Below are 21,835 nucleotides of genomic sequence, written 5' to 3'. Positions count from 1 at the left end.
ACCCCTTAGCTCACAAAGGGGTATTTCATTTTCATGGTTGGATTCCAGAAAAAGATGTGACTGTGCCAGAGTTTGGGAAATGAACAGGAGTTCTGCAGGAATAAGAGGATAAAGGAATTGGGGGCAGAGAAAGCAGTTTGTGAGTGGGAACTACAGGTTTCCTTTAGGGTGCTGTAAATACTTGAATGTTCCTGAAGTGTACCCTTCAAAAGAGAAGTAATGAGCTATTAGGCCACGAAGGTAAGTAAGGGACAGATTTTTCAGGTTCTGTCTTACATACAAGGCTGGCTAAACTTTAGTTCCTACGGAATAGGGTTCTGAACAGTAGAATTGAATCTGCATGTTCTAAGAGCACCCTGATACACTTGAATGTTATGAAATTGGAATTAAAGATCCAAGTCACAGTCTGTTAAAACAGGACAATTGAGGAAATGCCTTGGCAGTGGCAATGGGGATGACAAGGATGAATTTATCATGTATCTAAGAGATAGAATCACAGGGACTTAGCTTAAATTGAATGTTGGGAATAAAATTGTTGAGAATGACTCACAAGATTCTGTCTTATGTCTCTTCCCTACAAACTGAGGTAGGAAAAAGCAAACAAAAATGCAGTGGTGGTGGTGGGAAGCAGGGGGAGGACATGGTGTAGAGAGGGATAGTAATCGGTGAAGTTTTCACCTGGTTGACCTTAAAGGGTAGGAATCCAGTAGAGAACTGGAGCTTTAAGTCTGACATGCAAGCATAGGAATTAAGCTAGGTAATGGAAAAGTTCAACCCACAGGCAGAAATGGTAGTTGGACATAATACTATAAGCAATGATAGTAAAGGTTCTGTCTCAAAAACCAAGTCAAAAGAGTATAGTCAAAGGCAGAAGACAACTCGTTGTAGTTCCACAGATTAACTATGTCCTCAGCAGTCACTTCTTTATATTACATTGTATTGATCATATCTTCATCTATTTTGTCTTCATTTAAAAAATAAGACCACAAATATCTAATCACTAAAAACAAGGCTCTTGATAATGTACTTACTATTTCCTACTTTTTAAGAAGTCTTTTATTTAGGCTTTCAGAGAAGTTGCAAAAATGGTACAGAGGATTTTTGCGTATATTTCATTCAGCTTTTGCCAGTGATATTATCTGTGATAATACTAGAATTATCAAAATAAAATTGATATTACTAAAGCACTATTAACTGCAGAACCAGTTCAAATTTCTTCAGTTTTCACACACTCATTGGTTTGTTACTGTTGTTGCTTTGGTGCACAGTCTTATGAAATTTTAGCATGTGTACAGGTTTGTGCAACTACTACCATAGTCAGGATACACAGTGGTTCCATCACTCCCGAAATGTTCTTCTATCAACTTAGAGTCACCCTTTCCCCAACTCCATCCTCTAACAAAGAGAATCATATAATATATAAGCTTTTGAGAATGACCTCTTTCACTCAGTCTAATGCTCTTGAGATTCTCCAAGGTGTTAGAAATTTCCAGAGCCAATCTTTTTAAATTAAAAGTTAAACCTACTTGCAAAATCTGTCTCTGGCCTGCTGTTCCACTGAGGTTTGGGTCATTCTAGTTAGCCATGATTAATAAGTGGCAATGCATCACTTATCTAAGATTGAAATTTGACCTTGACATATTTACATGCAAAAAGCCATGGGTATCACTCCATGGAGGTAGCCTTAGTAGTACTTGTGGAATGCTTCACCTGAAGTTGCACAGAAGCAAGAATAAGGAGCGGGTGGAGCCACTTCTCAGAATGTAGATACCCTAGAGATGGTGACAGATGGTGGCAATGAGTTTCCCATGTCTACACAAGGCAAGGGGATCTTGCTGGTTAGAGCCCACCCAAGTGATAACTGAATTGCAGAGCCCAATGAGAAAGCATGTACTTGTAATAACGTTTCTGGCCATGTGGACTTAGATTGGAGCACCTCCAGTGCCCCGGTATATCCTATTCTTCTCTGAGAAACTGACAAGTGCCTGTGAACTATATCTGTACTTGGTCTGTAGCAGACAATTTCCTTTGCAAGTCTAAAGAAACACTTGGTCCTGCAAATGTGCAGCAAATGCTTCAGCAATTGACAGCCAAGGTTTCTGGCTACCAAACCATGTGGCTCTCAGACTAAATTCAGGAGAGCAGACTCCTGTAGAGAGAGAGGCTCCATGTTCCATGTGAAAGGCTGCCTATGAATGACAGGCTATATGAACTTCTGATTTTTCTGCCTTTTAAACCTCTTAAATCCAGGGCTTGAAAGCTTCTACTTTGGATTAGTCATCCAAAACATGATATTGATCCACAGAATGATCAAAAGCATGGTAAACAGCTAGAAGCTTACAAAGCATGCAAACTGTTGGTGGAGAACATTAAATAGGTGGCTTCTGAAATAAAGGAGTGGAAGTAGGGCTGTATAGAAACTGTGATTATCTCTTATTTTCTCATTTTGATCCCAAGTATTGAGCTCTTAAAGTGAAGACTGACATTAAGATTAGAGGAATTGACTGATGGGAGTTTCCAAATATCTACAATTTTGTAAGCTGAGGGTAAATGTCAATATGATGAGGAGGTATATAGGATAAAACACATCTTCACACATCAATAGCCTCAAGAGATGAAAAACCTACTCCAGAATTTGTGGTGTTAGCTGTACACTGGGAGTTACAAAGATATTATGGTTATAATTGTATATATTCTTTTTTTTTTTTTTTTTTTTTTTTTTGTCTTTTTGCTATTTCTTGGGCCGCTCCCGCGGCATATGGAGGTTCCCAGGCTAGGGGTCCAATCGGAGCTGTAGCCACCGGCCTACGCCAGAGCCACAGCAACGCGGGATCCGAGCCGCGTCTGCAACCTACACCACAGCTCACGACAACGCCGGATCGTTAACCCACTGAGAAAGGGCAGGGACCGAACCCGCAACCTCATGGCTCCTAGTCGGATTCGTTAACCACTGCGCCACGACGGGAACTCCTAATTGTATATATTCTATCAGCAAAGTGCCAAGGCTATAGTAGAAGCTCAGTAAGTATGTGTTGAGTAGAATGAAGCCTTCTTGACATCCTACATCAGGATCAGGTGGCCCTGCCAAGTCTGTGTTTCAGCGTCAAAGCAGTGATTAGATTCTTCCGTATTGGCCTCTTTACTTGTCTATTTCACCAGACGGTAGGCAACATGAAGGAAGGGACTATGTTTTGTCCCCTGGTAGACTTCTCCATGTCTGTCATAGTGCCTGGCATGTGGTTGTGATTGGCGGCCTGTAAATATGTGTTGACTTAATGAGGCATGGATGGAAAGCATATGCTACATCCACTGAGTCACTCTCTTCAAGACCCTTCACTACATGTGAACCTCATTACATAAAATGAAAAATAACTCATTAATAATTTGTTTGTTAATGCATACTTAGTTTTAATCTCCTAGTTCTGCTGTTTATAAACTTTGTGATCATTAGCAAGTGATGAATGCCTCCTAGCTTCATTTCTTAATTTTGATGAAGCTAACAATCCTAGTTCTGCTAAGTTTTGGGGGAGAATGATTTAGGTAATAAAATTTAAAAAATGTGTGGAGTTTTTTGGAGTGGTGTATGAAGACTTTATTTACATCCCATTTTAAGTCATTCATTTGTACTTTATTTTCCTGCCATTGATGAGGTTAATAGTTGGTTAGGATAGAAATATCACTTTTCAGCCATTTTCCTATAGCCCCAAACTATAAATTCTCTCCCATTTCTAAATAAATTGTAGTATGGCTCCTAAACTGAGGATATCAGGAGTTCCCGCTGTGGCTCAGTGATAATGAACCCAACTAGTATCCATGAGGATGAGGGTTCACTCCCTGGCCTCTCTTAGTGGTTTAAGGATCCTGCATTGCTGTGGCTGTGGTATAGGCTGGAAGCTGCAGCTCCCTTTCAACCCCCAGCCTGGGAACTTCCATATGCCATAGGTGAGGGGTCATAAAAAAAATAAAAAACCTGAGGATATAAACATAAAATATATTGAAAATCTCACAATTATTCAAAGTTCTTGGCATCACTGGGTATATCAAGTCCTAGATTCTAAGAATAGGTAAACTGTTTAAGGTAGAAGGGAGGTGTTTGTTTTTCCCAGAGAACCACTTTGCATGCTCACAGGAGATGACTTGAGAGGTTCAAAATTTGTATCCATCAACAAACTTGACAAAAATAAAACTTTGAAACCGTTGACATCCACCAAATACAACTAAACTGTATAAGTCTTATATGGATAAAGATGGAAGCATTTGATCTTGACCATTTACTATGCACTCTGCCATCTACAGTAACTAAAAATAGGCAAAAAAAAAGCCCCACATCCAGAACACTTGAACATGCTGTTCAGAGAAGTGAGATATTGATTCTATGAGAATTCTTCAGAGAAAAGTTAATTTTCCAGAATTTCTGCAACGTGGTCATAGGCTTTCACAATGAAGGAAGTTAGTTATAAAGACAAAATAATGAAAGCAGTTGGGATCAGCTTGACTGTGAGCCCAGAGGTCTGGACTCCATGCCATGTGCAGTGTGGAGTCACTGAAGATATTGGTTTGTGGAGAGACATGATGAAAACAATATGTTAGTGAGATTAGTCTGGTGGTAAAGTCCTCAGCTAATGTGAGCTGAATGAGGCCAGTGGATCTGTCACAAGTGATCCATCCATGTCACTTGTACAATACCAGATAAGATCTTGATCTAGATTAAGAGCAACCAAAAGGAGAGATGAATACATGGCTTGTAAGGGAGCATCTGTTCTGAGAGAGCAGTGGAATGCTTTGAACTTGGAGGGGGAAAGTGGGTTGCGTGCTCTCCTATTTATGATGTTTCAAAGTGTGTTAAAGCTATTTTTTAAAAAATGTATGTATAAGTGCTTCTACCAAGAATGAATTTTAGATGATTGTTGCTTCTCTTCTCACGGATTCTTTTTTTTTTTTTTTTTTTTTTTTTTTTTGGTCTTTCCCAGGCTGAGATCTGAGCCACATCTGTGACCTATACCAGAGTTCACGGCAACACTGGATCATTAACTCATTGAGCAAAGCCAGGGATCGAACCTGCGTCCTCATGGAAACTAGTCAGATTTGTTTCCACTGAGCCACAACAGGAACTCCTCATGGATTCTTTAAGTCCTTATATGAGTCCTTACTTATGTTGAGTTCTCAAGTGTGTGTGCTGAAGTCCTCTGACTCTCTGAGGCTGCAGGGAGGCTCCTGTGAATGGATCAGTTTCACTCTTCAGGTTCAGATGCTGACTTTGTCCTTCAGGCTAGCCATCTACAGTGATTGAGCATTTCAGTTACTCAATCTAAATACCTGTTTCAAAATGAACTATACAGAAATAATGTCATAATTTAATGGGAACATTAGAAAAACTTTATCAGAAGACTCAGATCACGCTTCTGTAGAATCTTTTTATTTTACATCGTGATAAAGAAAAAGTTGACAAATGGCAACTGAAACAAGAGAGTATTGCTTTTGTTGGCGATGTCGTAACAAATTCAAACATATATTACGATCTGTCTTATTCCTGTTCAGTGAAGTACAACCTACTTATCAGTCATATTCTATCTGCAGCACCAGTGAATATGGACATGTCTGTCTTTGAAGCTGTTTGTAATGATCACCATGGCAAGGTCATATCTCTCTTGCTCTTGGATGTCTAGACCACAGTTGCATTTACAACAACATGGCCATTCAGGATTACAAAATTATTCTTTCTGAAGGTTAACACAGAAAAAAATCAGAAGTTATTTTAAAACTTGGAGCATGGATATTGAATTAGTTCTAATGGAACAGATAGAAATAAATAGACTAGTAATACTATGAAGAAATATATGGGCATGAGAGTAAATATCAGCAAAGGTCCAAGAAATCTTAGATAAAGGCAAACGATTGAAACCTGAGATTCTGAAGTATGAGAAATTATAAGGCAATGAAAGCTCACCTTGCATTCTGATGATTCTATATTACAAGGGATCACATGTGGGTTACAATCCCTAGCATGACCAACTTGGTCCCAGCTTGCCCGGGACTTTCTTTTTCTTTTCTTTTCTTTTTTTTTTTTTTTTTTTGCTTTTTATGGCTGCACCTGTGGCATATGGAGGTTCCCAGGATAGAGGTCCAATTGGAGCTACAGCTGCCAGCCACAGCCACAGCACAATAACTCCAGGTCCAAGCCACATCTGCGACCTACACCACAGCTCACAGGAATGCCAGATCCTTAACCCACTGAGCGAGGCCAGGGATTGAACCCGAAACCTCATGGTTCCTAGTCAGATTTGTTTCCTCTGCACCGTGATGGGAATTCCATGCCTGGGACCTTCTTTATGCAGCACTGAAGGCCCCATTACCTGGGAAAATCTTCATTGTTCACCTGAAATCTTAGTATACATACTTAAGTGACACAAACAGGGGTCTTTTCCCACTTTCACTTCACCTTCCTCCACCTTCCACCTGCCTCATGGAATTCGCTGGCACATCAGCACCACCAAGATAATTTTTGATACTCCTGACTTGAAGTGGCTGCAGATGGTTGAAAACCTCTCAAGCAACCCCAAATAATGGAAACAAGAGGTAACTTTGTACGTGAAGTTTCACATCCCCAGCACCTCCCAAGGTTCATGGGCCTCACATTAATATAAAAATTCCTCAACACTTTCTAAACCTTTAAACTGAAAACCACATCCAGGTGTGTTTAATCTGCTATTTAACCCCTGATTAGATCTGTAGCCCAGAGAGGCCACGTGGAAAGGGAACATTTATTTGCCTAAAATTTAATGATAGCAACTGTGGTAAAATTTCTTATATTAAAATCTGAGTTGTTGGGGACATCTTCAGTTGTGTTGGAAGTACTAAAATAGATGCAATCTGGTGGCCTGTCAGGAAAGCAACAAACAAACAACAACAAAAAACGCTGGGTCAGGAGCACAGCTGTTTGAGGAGAGCATTAAATTTTTTTACAGTCTTTCCCATAGGCCAATATGCTTGTATGCATTGATTTATATTTTAATAATGACAGGCTCCACTGGTATGAACATTTCAGTTTGTCAGATTAGATAAAGTCATAGTTTAGACCCAGGATAAAAGGTGGAGGGAATTAGCATTTTGCGGCATTCATTAGCTTGCTTGCCTTCACTTATTTCTGATCAAATAAATGGAGAATGCTTAGTGCAGCCTCAAACAGGGCTATGAATATCCTTCAATTGTATATGACATTGATGTTTCTAATGCATCTAAATTTAATAGCTTTGCCTTTATTTTAAAAGTATGGTTTTAAAAACAGTGGTTCATTTGAGATCACTAGGGTAAGCAAAGAACAAAGGAAGCTATCGGATGTAAAATAGAACATTGAAAGGACTCCTGCTGAAAGAATGCCCAAGCTTTGAAAACACTCTTAGAGAATGTACAATTATGCAAGCTTTCTCCCCATTTGGTACTCTAATTTCTTCCCTAGCATTTCACTGTCTCTCATCTTCAGTATGATTCAAGGTTGCCAGAAGAAACTGGTAACTTTAGCATGCAGGCATTTCATTTTTAAATAATTGTTTGTATTGTTTTCCAAAGCACACAACCTCTATCTTCCTCACCCAGCTCCTCCCTGGCTCCAGCCCTACCCCTGCAGCTACTGCTGGATTCCAATCAACCTGTGCCTTTTCTCGGCTGTCGTCTCCACTGCCTGTGGTCTCCCAGTTCTCACTTTCCCTTTCCACATGGCTGCTTGGTTTGCAGAATATGCCTCCTTACAGATGTGTTCCCTCCCCTGACAAACAATTACTCCTGTTCCCCCCAGCGGGAAGCCATTAGGACATCATCACGGGTTCTGCTAAGTCATCTCACAATCACAGTTTTGTGCAATCACCTCTCATCTGAGACTCTCTAGGCATATGCTATGCAGGGGTATAGCAGTCACAAACGGCAGCACCTCCAGGCATATTATTTGTTATTTTGGTCCAGAAGTGTAACAGATAATGTCTAATACACTAATGTCTGAGGCTCTCATTGGATGCTTTGACTGGCATCATTTGCAGCAAACTTGCAAAAGACTGAATGGGTTATCATGTGCGAGAGTTGAGAGGAGGAAAAAAAAAAAAGAGGCAGTTTTACATTTCCATAGCAATTCCATACAATGGTTCAGAAGAGACATGACAACAATAGTGATTTTACGAAGTTATTCTATTTCTGCAGACTTTCAGCATTCCGAGCTTTGAAAGAGGAAATTACCAGATATTAGTTGTTTTCCTGGAAAATGATTAACCAGTTATATGTTTAATCTCACAGTCCCAGCTCATGGGAAGACACACAGTAAAGACCTATCTAAAGTGTGTTCTTTTAAATAAATGAAATACACAGGCAACTGAACGCTTGTGGTTATTTTTCTTAAGGTTGCCCTGACATCTCTCTACCTATTATATCCTCTGATTTTAATAGGTAGTATTTCACTTTGGTAAGTCTAGGCTCAAAATTTAATATGTTATGAAATAAGTGCATTTTGGCATGATGCCACATTACCACTTGGATTGTTTTTTATTCTCGGGTCTAGGTTATGGCTGTACTGGGGTGCAGTGTGTCTTTGTGTAAAATCAAGCAATGTTTTTACAAGCTAAGACCTCCACAAAGGCCCCAAGGAAAGCAAGGAAGGGGGCGCTCTTCTCGCCATCAGAAATGTCCACCATCCATTGGTTTCTGTCACCATCCATTGGTTTCTGTCAGTTTTGAATTCCTGAACCTCACTTCCTCTAAGCTCCAAAATAAAATGACATCAATTTAGGTTTGTTGAAGTGAAATATGGCCAAGAAGGGTGTGAATATCTGAATTAGAAGATCTTTGGAAAAAACAGTTTAATTTTTGTCCAGGATGCATATGTAATTGAACTAAGCACTGAGCACAGTGTTCCAGTCTGGCACCACACAGACACTCAATAAATACTTACTTAACTGAACTGAATTGAATCCATGAGTTGCATAGAAGCCCTGCTTTAATGAGCAGCTGAAAATTGTTTGTAATCGGAAAAGCAGACTATCTTCACAATAACCCAAGGCTCTCCTTAGATTTGAACTAGCTGGTTACACTTGGAAAGATGCTTCCCAAGTATTTGAATTCAGTGTGTTCTCTTAAGTATCCAGATAAGTGTTTCTGTTCAATTTGGTTTGTATTGTTCATTTGCTCAGTTAACCTAGTTGTCCTTGCCTTATTTCTTCCCTTCTACTGAGAGGAAAAAAGAGAGATGCAGGCCTAGTTTTTCTCTCCCCCTGGACTTCCACAAATTCTGAATTAGGCAAAGAGACTTTGGACTATTTAGTCTCTAGTTTATCCCCAATCCTCCATTGCCTCTACTCTAAAGCTTTACAAAAAGAAAGAAAAACATAGTTCCAACTGAGTTGGCCGAATAGTAGACTGACATAAAAATGCAGGAGCTCTAGTCTTATCTTAGTGCATTTCATTTCACCTGTCAAATACATCCAACTTCTAAATCCAGTGTCTCTGAAAGATGGAGGAAGAGGTACATTGTTTTGTTTATGTACCTGGAGAGAATAAAGTCTGAAAACTCTCATGAGTGTAAAGATTGACCCATTTCTTGTAAGTCTCAAATGATTTATTGTCAGTTATTCCATCCAGTAAGTATCTGTTGAGGCTCTACTATGTTTAAGACACTCCAATAGCTGCTACAGCTGCATACAAAATGGAGGAAGCTAGGGTATCTGCCTTTATGGCTCCCAAAGAAATGGGTGAAATAATTACAGCACTCAAATGACTACATGAATTTGAACATTCTGCAAATTACTTTACAGGAGTTCAAAGTCAGATGACCTGAGTTTGATCTCAGCTCAGTATGACCCTGATTCTGCCACAATTTCCATATCTGAAAACATAAGCTCAATAATGATGACCTTTTCACTGTAAAGGGAAAACGTGCAATGCACAGAGAGTACAGAGCTTAGAGCATGGTGCATAAAATTAAAATAAAATTCAAATTAAATAAAAATTTATTAAATGTTCTGAATTGAGAGTTTCCCCAGAAAGATGATAAATGAGATGGGCCTTGAAATTTAGCAGGGTACCACTGGGTTTACCTGAATGAGTGGGTAAAGGACATTCATGCTCAAGGTTCATGCAGCGTTGTCATCATTAATCCCTAGCACATCATTGGACTGGAATAGCCACCTGGATGATGCATTGAGAACAAAGGGAAGACAGATTTGAGGAAGAGGGAACCAGTAAAACCTAAGAGAAGAGTCTAGCGGGGATTCCCTACTGGATATTTGGACAGTACAAGACAAGGGGAAACTTTATTCTCAGTCTGAGTAACACATTAGTAGTCCAGAGAGATTCACATCAGAGAACTAGGTGTTGAGGAGTATAAAGAAGAAATAACAGGAGAATTGAGAGTTCGACTGGATATTGCAAATGTTGGATCTTGAAAGGACGGGGAAATCAGAATTGCTTTCAGAGCTGTCCCCATTGGGAACTGGGAGCTGGAAGGAACAAGGATGGTACACGCCGACTCACCTAGCTGGGCTCTGCCTTGGTCAGCAATATTCTGAGTTTGGGGTTCTACAGGCAAAGGAAAGGGAATTGAGTCATTTCTACCAGTGCCTGGGATCTGTTTGAAGCTATATTTGAAATATCCATCAATGACCAGGCTTTGATTTAGGGGAAGCACAGTGTATTCTGCAGGTTGGAAGCATAATACAATTTGCCGTTTTTAGAGGTACATATATTTTGCACAGTTGATATGGGATCAATGCTAAGGAAAAAATAGAACATATAATTGAAAACTCATGAGACAAGTAAATATCATTTGGGAACTAAGCCTAAAAAGACATATAGAAGTAATAATGCAAAGAACAATGAATGTCAGGCTGAGGAAGTATGTTTAATTCAGAAGTAAAAGGAATGCTCTAGGATATTATTGAGAGACATAGGGAAATAATCATAGCCATGACTTTTGAAAATGGACCAGAAAGAAGAGAAACTGGAAGAACCAGAAGCAGAGAAATCAGTTAAAAGTCTATTAAAAAGGAAATCCAGAGTTCCTATTGTGGCTAAGTGGGTTAAGCACCTGACATCCTCTCTGTGAGGGCAGGTTCCATCCCTGGCCTCTCCCAGTGGGTTAAGGATCCTATGCAAGCTACAGCATAGGTCACAGATGTGGCCTGAATTTGATGTGCTGTGGCTGTGGCATAGGCTGCAGCTGGAGCTCCAATTCAAGCCCTGGTCTGGGAGCTTCCATATGCCGCAAGTGTGGCTATAAAAAGAAAGAAAAATGAAATCCTACTCTCAATAAATGGGAATGGAGACAAAAAGACAGATACATGGAGGTAGAACGAACAGGAGTTCATAGTTGGTTACTGATAAAGGTAAAGAGTAGTCCAGTAAGTGACTATAGCCGTTATAACCAATGTCTCAAAAGTCAGACAGACTTACTGGCCTATGACCTTGGAAGAGTTATGTGATTTCCATGCCTCCTTTTTTTTTTCATCTGTTAAATTGGTATATCAGCAGTACCTATTCAAATAGGGTTGTTTAAAGGATTAAATAAGCAAATACATACAAAATACTTTGAAAAGTTAAACAGAAAGTACCACATAACTCAGAGATGTTTGGGGGGCTTTGGTCTTCTCTCCTGAGAATTTGGTGGATGTGGTGGTGCTATAAACAGAGAAGAGGAATATGGGAGAAGAGCATTTTGTGGGGTAGAGGAGAGGATTCACTTTGAAACCAAGCTGTTCAAATTCCATTCCCGGCCACACAAGGTCTTGTGTAGATAACCCTGTTATTTATCTAGTCAGTGAGGGAAAGCTGATGGCAAAGAGCCAGATTGACTAAGCTAGACGCCTCCTCCTCAGGTGTGGAGGTAGAGTTAGACTTTGAATGGGGAGGGAGCTCTCCACTCTCACAAAAAATGTAGCTACAGGGATATTTTAAGGTCAAGAACAGGGAAGCTGAAGGAATTGCTTTAAGTGATTTTAGTAATGAGAGAAGTTTAGGTCCTCGGAAAGCATGAAAGATCTGGGGCAGTGGCTGGCAACTTGAAGAGAGTGAGACATTTGGAAATAACAGCTATAGGGATTGAAATATTTACCTGATGATGAATAAAAGGACTGTAAAGTCACCTGCCTGTGGAATCTTTCAGCAAAATGACTTTTCAGACTTCATTTTCCACATGGGTGATTAAGATTTAAAATTTAGATATTTTATCTTGACCGTGAAACCCTAAGCTTTTCCCAGATGAATTCCAGCAATGCCATTTGGCCAAGTATTGAAAATGACTTGAGGTTTGTTCAAAGGTATGTGATGTGCCTGTGTGAGAGCTGAAAGCTGTGATATGTGTGTGTGCTCACACACTGTTTTAGGGGTAATTGTGTGATGGTATAAAATAACACCATTCTCAAAATTTAATTAATTTTGACTTATTTTGAGCTTCACCATGTCATATGCAAAAGTTTCTCCACAATTATGCTAAATAAATTATCAAACAAGTTATAAATGAATTAGTTGACTTTTACAATAATCTATTGACTGCCCTGAGGAACCTAGTCTCAAGGATTTTATCCTCCTGAACTATCTTTCCTTATATCAAAGGAAATAGAACCTGGAAAAGTGAAGCATCATCTTCAATATGTATATTGACTAAAGCTTAAAAAGGAAATGAATCAACTCTATGTCACTGTGGTTATTATCCCATGAAGGAACAGTTTGGATTTTAGCCTGATCGATATTTTAGTGTGGCTTTCAGTATCATGTAGTCAAGTGCTGTTCATTTTGAGGTATTTTCCATCTGCTTTATGTGTATATTTGCTCAGCAACTGGTGGGTTTGTTTAGTTGAATACGAGCTGTCTTAAGGCAAAGAGGTGACCCATGCACACCTCATTATCTTCTTGAATTTCAGCCTGTGGTGTCAGGAGTGGTCCTTGACTTGGGATTGGCACTTGCTCAGCAATTCCCCAGATTTACTGGTCCTCTCAATGGGTTTTGAATATTTCCTTTATATTGTCCTAAGGGAAGGTAGAATGACAATTTTGTTGTAAAAGCACTCCTCTCCAACTCTCTATGGCATCTCCAATGAACTCATTGTATAGAAGGGAAAAGCAAAGTTTATAAGAAATAACTGGGGGCTCATTGAAGTCCCATGATATAATCCTTCTATTTAGCAGCAGGTATGGAGACTGATAGTTAGGTGTATATGAATGTAGTGAAATAATAACAATGACCTGCTGGAATGATAATAGTAATCATGTATTGAGTACTACCTTGGTGCCTAAGTACCTTCTAACACTCTTCATGTTAGATACAATGATTCCCAATTCACAGTTGAGAAACTAGGTCTCTAAAAGATAAACTCCCGGTAATCACACACCTAGTAAGTGACACATTCAACATTCAAACCTATTTGTCTCATTTTAATATATTGGTTTTCCTCTCAATGGAAAATAATGGGAAAAAAATAAAGTGGCTCCCGTGTTGCATGTTCAAACTATGAACACCCATTCATAGTTTATGAAAGACTGTCTTTCTGTCTTCATTATACTCAGTGAGTATAGTACCCCCCGAGAGGCTACCTGAAAGTGTTATAGGTATGGTATCATCAACATGTCCAAGAGGCTAACCCTTAGTAGATTTCTTTTGACCATATTGTTGTGATATTTCTTAGAGATTAGCAGCACAAGAAATGTAGTTTATAAGTTATTCTTATCCTATTATAGGAGTTCCCGTTGTGACTCAGTGGGTTACAAGCCCAACTAGTATCCATAAGGATGAAGGTTTGATCCCTGGCCTTACTCAACGGCTTAAGGATCCAATGTTGCCATGAGCTGTGGTATAGGTTGCAGATGCAACTCAGATCCCAGCATTGCTGTGGCTGTGGCATAGGCCATCAGCTGAAGCTCCAATTTGACCCGTAGCCTAGGAACTTCCATATGCTGCAGGTGCAGCCCTAAAAAGAAAAAAAGAAAAAAAAATAAGCTATTATAAGTTTAGACAAGGATAAAATGGTGTTAGAAATTTTATCTATCCAACTGCCTTTGCAAAAATTCAGTAGTCATGCTTTCTGCTGGTATGGAACTCCCCATCATACTTAGCAAAGTGAGAGGGTTTGGGATAAAATTTTTTAACTATCTGATTCCCTAACTCCACTTCTTTGAATATTTTCACTTATAGGGTACTTGCTACAGATTTACACCTGTCCCAGTTGTGGGATCAATTTAATTCCTTCCCAAATGGAATCTGTAGGGTTTAGTATAATAACTTGATGGTTCAATAGCCATTCAGACCTTTTGCCCTGGCTTTCTAGTTGATATGTTTCTATGATCATGTACTTAGTTCTAGAAACTGGACTATTGACTTGTTGATTGCATACATATCCATTTCTTGTTGTTGGCCTCAGCATCACTGTCTGGTTGGTCCTGTTTCTCCCTGACCAACTTTCTGCAGCCTGTCCTCCTGGAGACTGAAGTCTAGTTTTCAAGCTTCAAATCTCATAATTGGTTCTCAGATGCATGTGGCAGCCCTTTGAAACACTAACATGCTGCCTAACAACCTAGACTTCCCTACATTTCCTACCACACACTCTCCTGATCTTAGGCTCTGTCTGAAGACCTGCTGTTGTCTCTGCTCTAAGAGCATGTCCTCCTCTGTTATTTTTCTTCATATCTAAGTATTGATTTGAAGTAGACCATCTGACCTAAGCTTTAACTTTGACGTGAAGTCGAATTGAAAGATAGCCTGCCATTTTAGAAGTTGTTTGTTAAGATACTGAGTTGGAAAAGTTGAAGGCAGATAATTGCCCTTCTATTTTCAAAAACCAAGTGGTAGGAGGAAATGTGACTACTATTCCCCATTCTTAAGGAGAACAAATTAAGGAAGAGACAATCATGGCTATTTTAGGTCTGTTATGCATATATTCACCATTATTCTGGTCAGCATAAGTATCTCCCTTAATAGGTTCTTAGAGTACCTCTGTGTGCTCACCATACATTAGCCAGTGAGACCATCCAAATTATACAAGTTGAGAAAAAAATTAATCCCTAAAAATCTATGAAGTCCTTCAACAACAAAACAACAATTATTTTTGAGCACTTTCAGTTAAACATTTACTATACTATGCGGGTAGCATATACAGGCCTGTTCTTTGATGTCAAGGGATTCAACAACTTAAAGATTTGGTAGTGTGTGAGTTACATATGACATTATATCTTATAGTGCCATTGGTCATAAGATAGAATGAGGATGATGGCACAGAAATATTCCCTTTTGAAAACAGTCCAACCTAGATGTCCACCAATAGAGGAATGGATAAACAAGATGTAGTACATATGTACAATGGAATAGTATTCAGCTATAAAAAAGGGTGAAATAATGCCATTTGTAGCAACATAGATATTTCTAGAGATTATCATACTAAGTGAAATATGTCAGAGAAAGACAAATAGGATATGATATCCCTTATATATGAACTCTAGCAAATAAAAAAGATACAAAATAACTTATTTACAAAACAGAAGCAGATTCACAAATTTCAAAATCAAACTTACAGTTACCAAAGGGGAAACATGGGGAGAGGGGAGGGGTAAATTAGGAGGATGGGATTAACATAGATACCCTGCTATATATAAAATAGATAATCAACAAAGACCTGCTATATAGCACAGGGAACTCTACTCAGTATTCTGTAATAATCTATATGGAAAAATAATCTGAAAAAGAATAAATATATGTGTTTGTATAACTGATTTACTTTGCTGTACACCTGAAATAAACATAATATTGTAAGTCAACTATATGCGAATTGAAAAAAAAATAAAGAAGGAAGGAAGGAGGGAGGGAAGGAAGGAAGGGAGGAAAATAATGAGTCCGACATAAAGCAAACTGGGCACCTTAACTGCCACACCTAGACTTTATGCCCGACATCTAGTGGTCGCTTTTGGAATTGCAGTGCAGGACAGCCAACAATGATTGACTTGGTAAAAGACACTAAAAATCTCAGATAGCTGAAGTAAAAATTCATTCCCACCAGTTCCTCTTTCACAGTCCTGGACCTACCACTTATATTCTTCTTTATATTATATTTTCTAAATGTGATCCTAAATAATCATGTAGTTTTAAAGCTGGAGGGCTCTCACTCAACTTTCATTTAATTATATTCCATTCACTGTATGAAGATATGAAGAAGGCAAAAGTTTGGAGTGTGACTTTAATGAATGTTTTGCGTAAAATGAACCTGTTGGAAAGATAAATTCCCATCTGTTTACCTTGACTATAGTTTATCATTTTTCCTTCTTGGAAAAAAAAATGTATACTCATTTACTAACCTACCTCATAGAGGAATGGCTTTACCTGGAAAACAGTGAAAATAATTATAACATAACACATAGGCTTGCTTTGATAATTTAAAAAGTTAAATCATGTAAATCATTTTGTATAGTGCCTGGAACATAACAAGTACCCAATTGGTGTTTGCTTTTGTCTTTTTTTAAATTTTGGTTTTCATAATAATAAGCATTGTATTTTTATTTTATTTTATTTTGTTTTATAATAAGCATTGTAAATCACACATGTTAGTATCCTTGTTACCTGTGAGGAGTATTATTTCCTCAAAATATTAAGGTCCACCTATTTGGAGAAATCAAATGTTATATGTGATATTAAAGGATCATGGATATTCATTGTTGCAGGGATATTTCCAGTTTCTAATCCAGTCCTCTCATTTATATCCAATAAAACTTTACATATGAGATGTTATACAGCTTTGCAAGGTGACACATGATGAGATTAGGTGAAACCCCATGAAATTCAGTGCATTTACCAGCTCCGCAAGTGGCTCATTTATATCTTCAAACTAATGCCGACAAATTAATTTTCTGTCACATAGAGAATTATAAGATACATGGCTATGGATTTATACTACACAGGTATAATGAAAAAGTTTGGTAGATTTCTACATTTGAAAAAATATTAATAATTTTAATAATATTACAAAACAATTCATATTCGCTATTGGAATATTAGCAATGTAGTCAAATAAATGGATTAACTAAAAAAACAGTTGTAAGAGTTCCTACTGTGGTGCAGTGGGTTGAGAATCTAACTGCAGCTGCTCGGGTCACTGAGGAGGTGTGGGTTCCACCCCCAGCTGAGTGCAGTGGGTTAAAGGATCTGGCATTGCCACAGCTTCAGTTTGGATTGAATCCCTGGCCTCGGAACTTCCATATGCCATGAGCATGGCAATTAAAAAGAAATTGTAATCCCATTGCTAAAACATACATATATATCTATTTATACATACACACATGTATATCTTCATTGTGTTCATTTATATACTTTTATACTGCTCTATAGTCAGATGCACATATGTTTTGACTGAAAGGTGTGTTTACTGTTCTGTCATTTGGGTTGATATTTAAGTTATGACTGATTTCCACATTGATATTCATAGAGCATTTTTTAATTGGTTCATTATTTCTATTATATACTTATATTACTTTAATTCCGCTTTAAGATCAAATTAATGATCAATAAGGAAAGCTAGGCTATTGGTTAATAACAGAGGCAAAGAGAGAAAAAAAAATGATTAGTGCTGTTGAAAGCTCTATTTCCTCTCTTTCTTTAGATTTAATTCTTTACATGCTGACAAATGGTCCCCAGTGATTGAAAGAAGGTGCTTAGGTAAGGGTGTGCTGACTTGGATCCTGATGGGAGAGGAAGTGGAATGTTCAGTTGAGGGAATACCAAGTAATGAATTTGAAAATATGAGTTCTGAAAATGGCAGAAAATGGAACACATTACAGAGTCCAAAAATCTGAAGGGAAAATACCAAAGAGAGAGTAAGCCTCCAAATCTTCAGTGATATGATACAGGCCCACACATCACAGAGCTGGGCATGGCTCTCAGTTTATATATGCCCCTATAAATTTAATGTTGAACTATAAATGTGCACATTGTAAATATGCATGCATATCCATAACTGTTTTTCTGACAGCCCAGAGTAGGGTAACCAGCAAAAACATGTATGCAGAGACGTGGAAAGAGGTAATGCTAACTGAACATGAGCTACTCTAAGAGCAGAGCTGACCAGGATCTCAGGAAAGAATCTTCTACATAAAGTTGGAATTCACATTATAAATAGACCACCAAATTTCCATATTTTAAGAGAAAAACAAAGAGTAACATAAAATGATGTGGGACTATGACAAGAGTCAGGGCAGAACTGCATCCTTTCTTGTCTTTCTTTGAACCTAATTTTTTCATTTTCATCCATCACACTTTCACAGTTGAGCAAAACTATCTCTATGACGGGATCTGGAAGTTTCCCAGCTCACACTGTTGCTTCCTTTCTTGCATGCTCTCTGACAGCAGTGGATGACCCTTTTGCATCCTACATCAAAAATGTCTATTGTGTTATATTGTGTACATTTTCCTCAGAAAATGCATTTTTATCCCTCAATAGTGCACTCCTCACTTTCTCTGCAATACTAATAGCAAATTATTGAGAACACTAGGAATGCTCCTTGGATCCTGCTGGGTGTATCCACAGGCTCTGCCTTTGATGCACAGATCTGTCTTGTGTTCAGCCTGTCACAGTGCAAGTGAACAGGGGAAGCTGAGTGCCAAAGGCCCTGTTTGGGGACAGGCGCATTGTGAATGTCCTGCCAACCATGCTGGCCTCACGGAATTGGAGCCTGGGTGGACTGGCAGGTCCATACCTAGCACGCTGACAGGTGGAAAGCACTGGAGGAAAATTGGCAGTTTGTGTCTTCCAGGAGGCAAAGGCATGAAATGCCTCCCCCCCACCCCTTTGGAAGAGTACTTCCTGTTTCTGAAAGACACAGGTAGAAATATTAACTGTCACAAACAGAGTACCATAGTTTAACCACCTTGGACATCTTGCTTTGTGTTCCCAATTCAAATTTGTTTTCTTCAATACAAGAATACAATTCCATGGGCATTTTCCAGAAAAAATACAATAAAATCATGGGGGGGAGGATTAGCTGTCCTGGCTGATAAAGGGTGTTTACCTTTTTAAAAACCTGACGTATCCTCCATTGCTTCCTATAAGAGATAGAAAAAGGCAGACTGCTCTGCTAGGGCAGCATTATTGAAATAGTATTCACACCCATTCCAGTAGATGGTTCACACACTTTAATTCCTGTTAAAAAAAACTTAATTAAATTGCGTGATTTATTAGCTTGTGTTAGATGTTGAGAAATAGTCTGGAAAACCTGTGTACTCTGTGTAAAACCCAGCCAGCTGTCTCAGAGGAAAGACTTTTAAATTTTGCAAATGACTGAACCGCTAACAGGCTCTTTGTTAGATGTTCTTATACTCTTAATAGACCTTCACATCACTTGAAAAAAAAGTAGTGTTCTAAAAGAAGAAAAGACAGTGTATATTTTGTTAAACAAATCAGCATACTCAATAATGGTATTTTTCTTTGATGTCTAACAGATTCTGCTATATTTCTATAACTATTAGCCTATAAAGGTATTTTGTAATATAGTCCACCTCTAATTTTACATTCTCTGAAACCAACTGTCAACTATATTTATCTCCATGCTTTCAAACCTTCTAGAAATGCACATCTTTCTGTGATTGCTTTTAAGAGCACAACCTTAATTCAGGCTGTCTATACTCCTTCTGGTTTATGGTGATATTAAACTCAAAGCAAATTCACTCGTTGAAATCAATCTGGGGGAAAAAACTCACTGGCCTATAATTTAAGATTATTTGACTGTTCACTGGTGAATGATTAGATAGCATAATCATTTCCTGGGCCTCAATCTGCATTTTCTGAAACACTTTTCCATGCTATATGGTGGATGAGAATGGGGAAAGGAGAGAAAAATAGAAGCAAAGTTATCAGACCACTGAGCCATTCTGCAACTCTTGAGTTGCATGTCTAACTTAAAATGCCTTTAAAGAGATTGAGACAGAACTGACTCACAGAACTGTCTGAGATGTTTGATATCTGTGGTTAGAGTCACACAGTCATACAAACGTGTGTGTGTGCATGTGCACACGTGCACACACACACACACACACACACTTATTTGCAATGAACTCATCAGGGAGCTCCTCCCTAATTTAGGCCCAAGCTTCCAAAGAAGTCAGTTGTTTTTTCTTTTTCCTGACCCTATTACATCAAAACAGTATCCAGGCATTAGACAGTATTTATTAGCTTGTAAGGCCAGAGATAATGATCCCATTCAATCAGAACACATGAATAATTCAAGAGTCCCAACTTCACATAATTTCTGGATCTACTTTTAAAACCAGTAAAATAATAATTTGTATCATTTATTTATTTTTGGTGACAATGAGTAAAAGACAAAAGAGGTTTTGTTTTGTGTGGGTTGCTATTTTTTCCAGGAAAGAGAGTCTCTTGGCTCTGTCATTTCAAACTGATCAAAGGTGGTGCTAAAAGAACATGTATATGTATGAAAATATGAAAAAGCATGATATAGTACAAGGGGAATATACAACAGTTAACTCTCTGGATGATTTCTATATAAATTTGTTGAGGGTGTTTTGATTGGTGTGAATGGTTTAATACTTTTGTACACACTACAGCTAAGAAATGGCTATGGTTTCTGCAAGACGACTTAAGCTACAATTTCAGGGGTTGTTTCTGCAATGAGCAATCAGAAAAGTACATTTGAAAGAGAATGGACCATTTTAAGCACCAAAGAGAAGTTGAAATAATTAGTCTTATGATGGAAAATGTTGTTCCCCACTGACGGGATTAGGATGGTGGAATGGAAGGACTAGAGCTCAATTTCTCTTCTAAAAACAACAAAAGTCACAATTAAGACTGAGCACTCTTCACCCAAATGGACTGGAAACCTTAAAAAAGATATCCTACTCCAGAAGAAAAAGAGAAGGACACATCAAGAGGTAGGAGGGGCGATTTCATGATATAAACAACCCCATACCTTCTGGGTGGGATGCCCCACAGTCTGGAAAATAACTGCTTCACAGAGACTCACCTACAGGAGTGAGAGTTCTGAGCCCCACATTAAACTATCTCCTGTGGGGATCTGGCACAGGGAGAAAGAGCCCCGGAGCATCTGGCATTGAAGAACAGTGGGGCTTGTGTGCAGGAACTACATGGGACTGGGGAAACAGAGACCCCATTCTTAAAAGGTGCACACAGACTTTCACATTCACTGGGTCCCAGGGCAAAGCAAAGTCTCCATAGGAATCTGGGTCAAAAAGGGGTGAATGCAGTTCTTAGAGGACATCCTGGGAAAACAGGGGTGAATGTGGCTTGTTGTGAGGGAAGGACATTGAAGGCAAAGCTCTCAGGAATATTCAGCAGCTGCCTTTCTCTGGAGGGGGCCATTTTGGGAAAATCTGGCCCCACCCATCAGTCAGCTGCTGAGAAGCCCCAGGGCAAACAACAACCCAGGTGGGATCACAGCCCCACCCCTCAGTAAACAGGCTACCTAAAGACCCCTCAGGCACACAGCTGCCTCTAATCCCATCCAGAGACTAAGCCCCAACCACCAGAGGGATTAGAATCAGCTCCACCTACCAGGGGGCAGGCATCAGCCCCTCCCATCAGGAAGCCTACACCAAGCCCCCATACTGACTTTAGCCACAGGGGGGCACACATCAGAAGTAAGAGAGGCTACAATTCTATTATCTGTGAAAAGGTCACCACACCAAAAACCTATAAAAATGAAAAGACAGAGAACTATAACTCAAATGAAGGAGAAAGGAAAAACCCCAGAAAATCAGCTAAGTGATGAGGAGATTCTTAGCCTCCAGGAAAAAGACTTTAGACTGTTGATGCTGAAAATGATGCAAGACATTGGAAATAAACTGGAGGCAAAGATG

General features: G+C 38.9%; 1 long non-coding RNA gene across 4 annotated transcripts in view; it reads left to right on the top strand.

The window, feature by feature from the left end:
• Positions 1-21,835, top strand: part of LOC106505379 (uncharacterized) — a 916,097-nt gene that overhangs the window by 643,755 nt on the left and 250,507 nt on the right. For 2 of the 4 annotated variants that reach the window (XR_014824121.1, XR_014824122.1), the window contains one exon: positions 4,971-9,364. The exons of the other annotated variants lie outside the window; for them this stretch is intronic. This is a non-coding gene — a long non-coding RNA (uncharacterized LOC106505379). Of the gene's footprint in view, positions 1-4,970; positions 9,365-21,835 lie in introns of those variants that run through there. 4 annotated transcript variants of the gene reach the window in all.

The sequence above is a fragment of the Sus scrofa genome, chromosome 13 (genome assembly GCF_054392235.1).
Source record: "Sus scrofa isolate SSC_HxYL_T2T_F1_AM1 chromosome 13, Sscrofa_HxYL_maternal_Yorkshire_Landrace_v2.0, whole genome shotgun sequence".
NCBI classification, from domain to species: domain Eukaryota; kingdom Metazoa; phylum Chordata; class Mammalia; order Artiodactyla; family Suidae; genus Sus; species Sus scrofa.
Note: the sequence above shows the minus strand (reverse complement) of the source record. Positions and strands in the feature narration are given on the sequence as shown.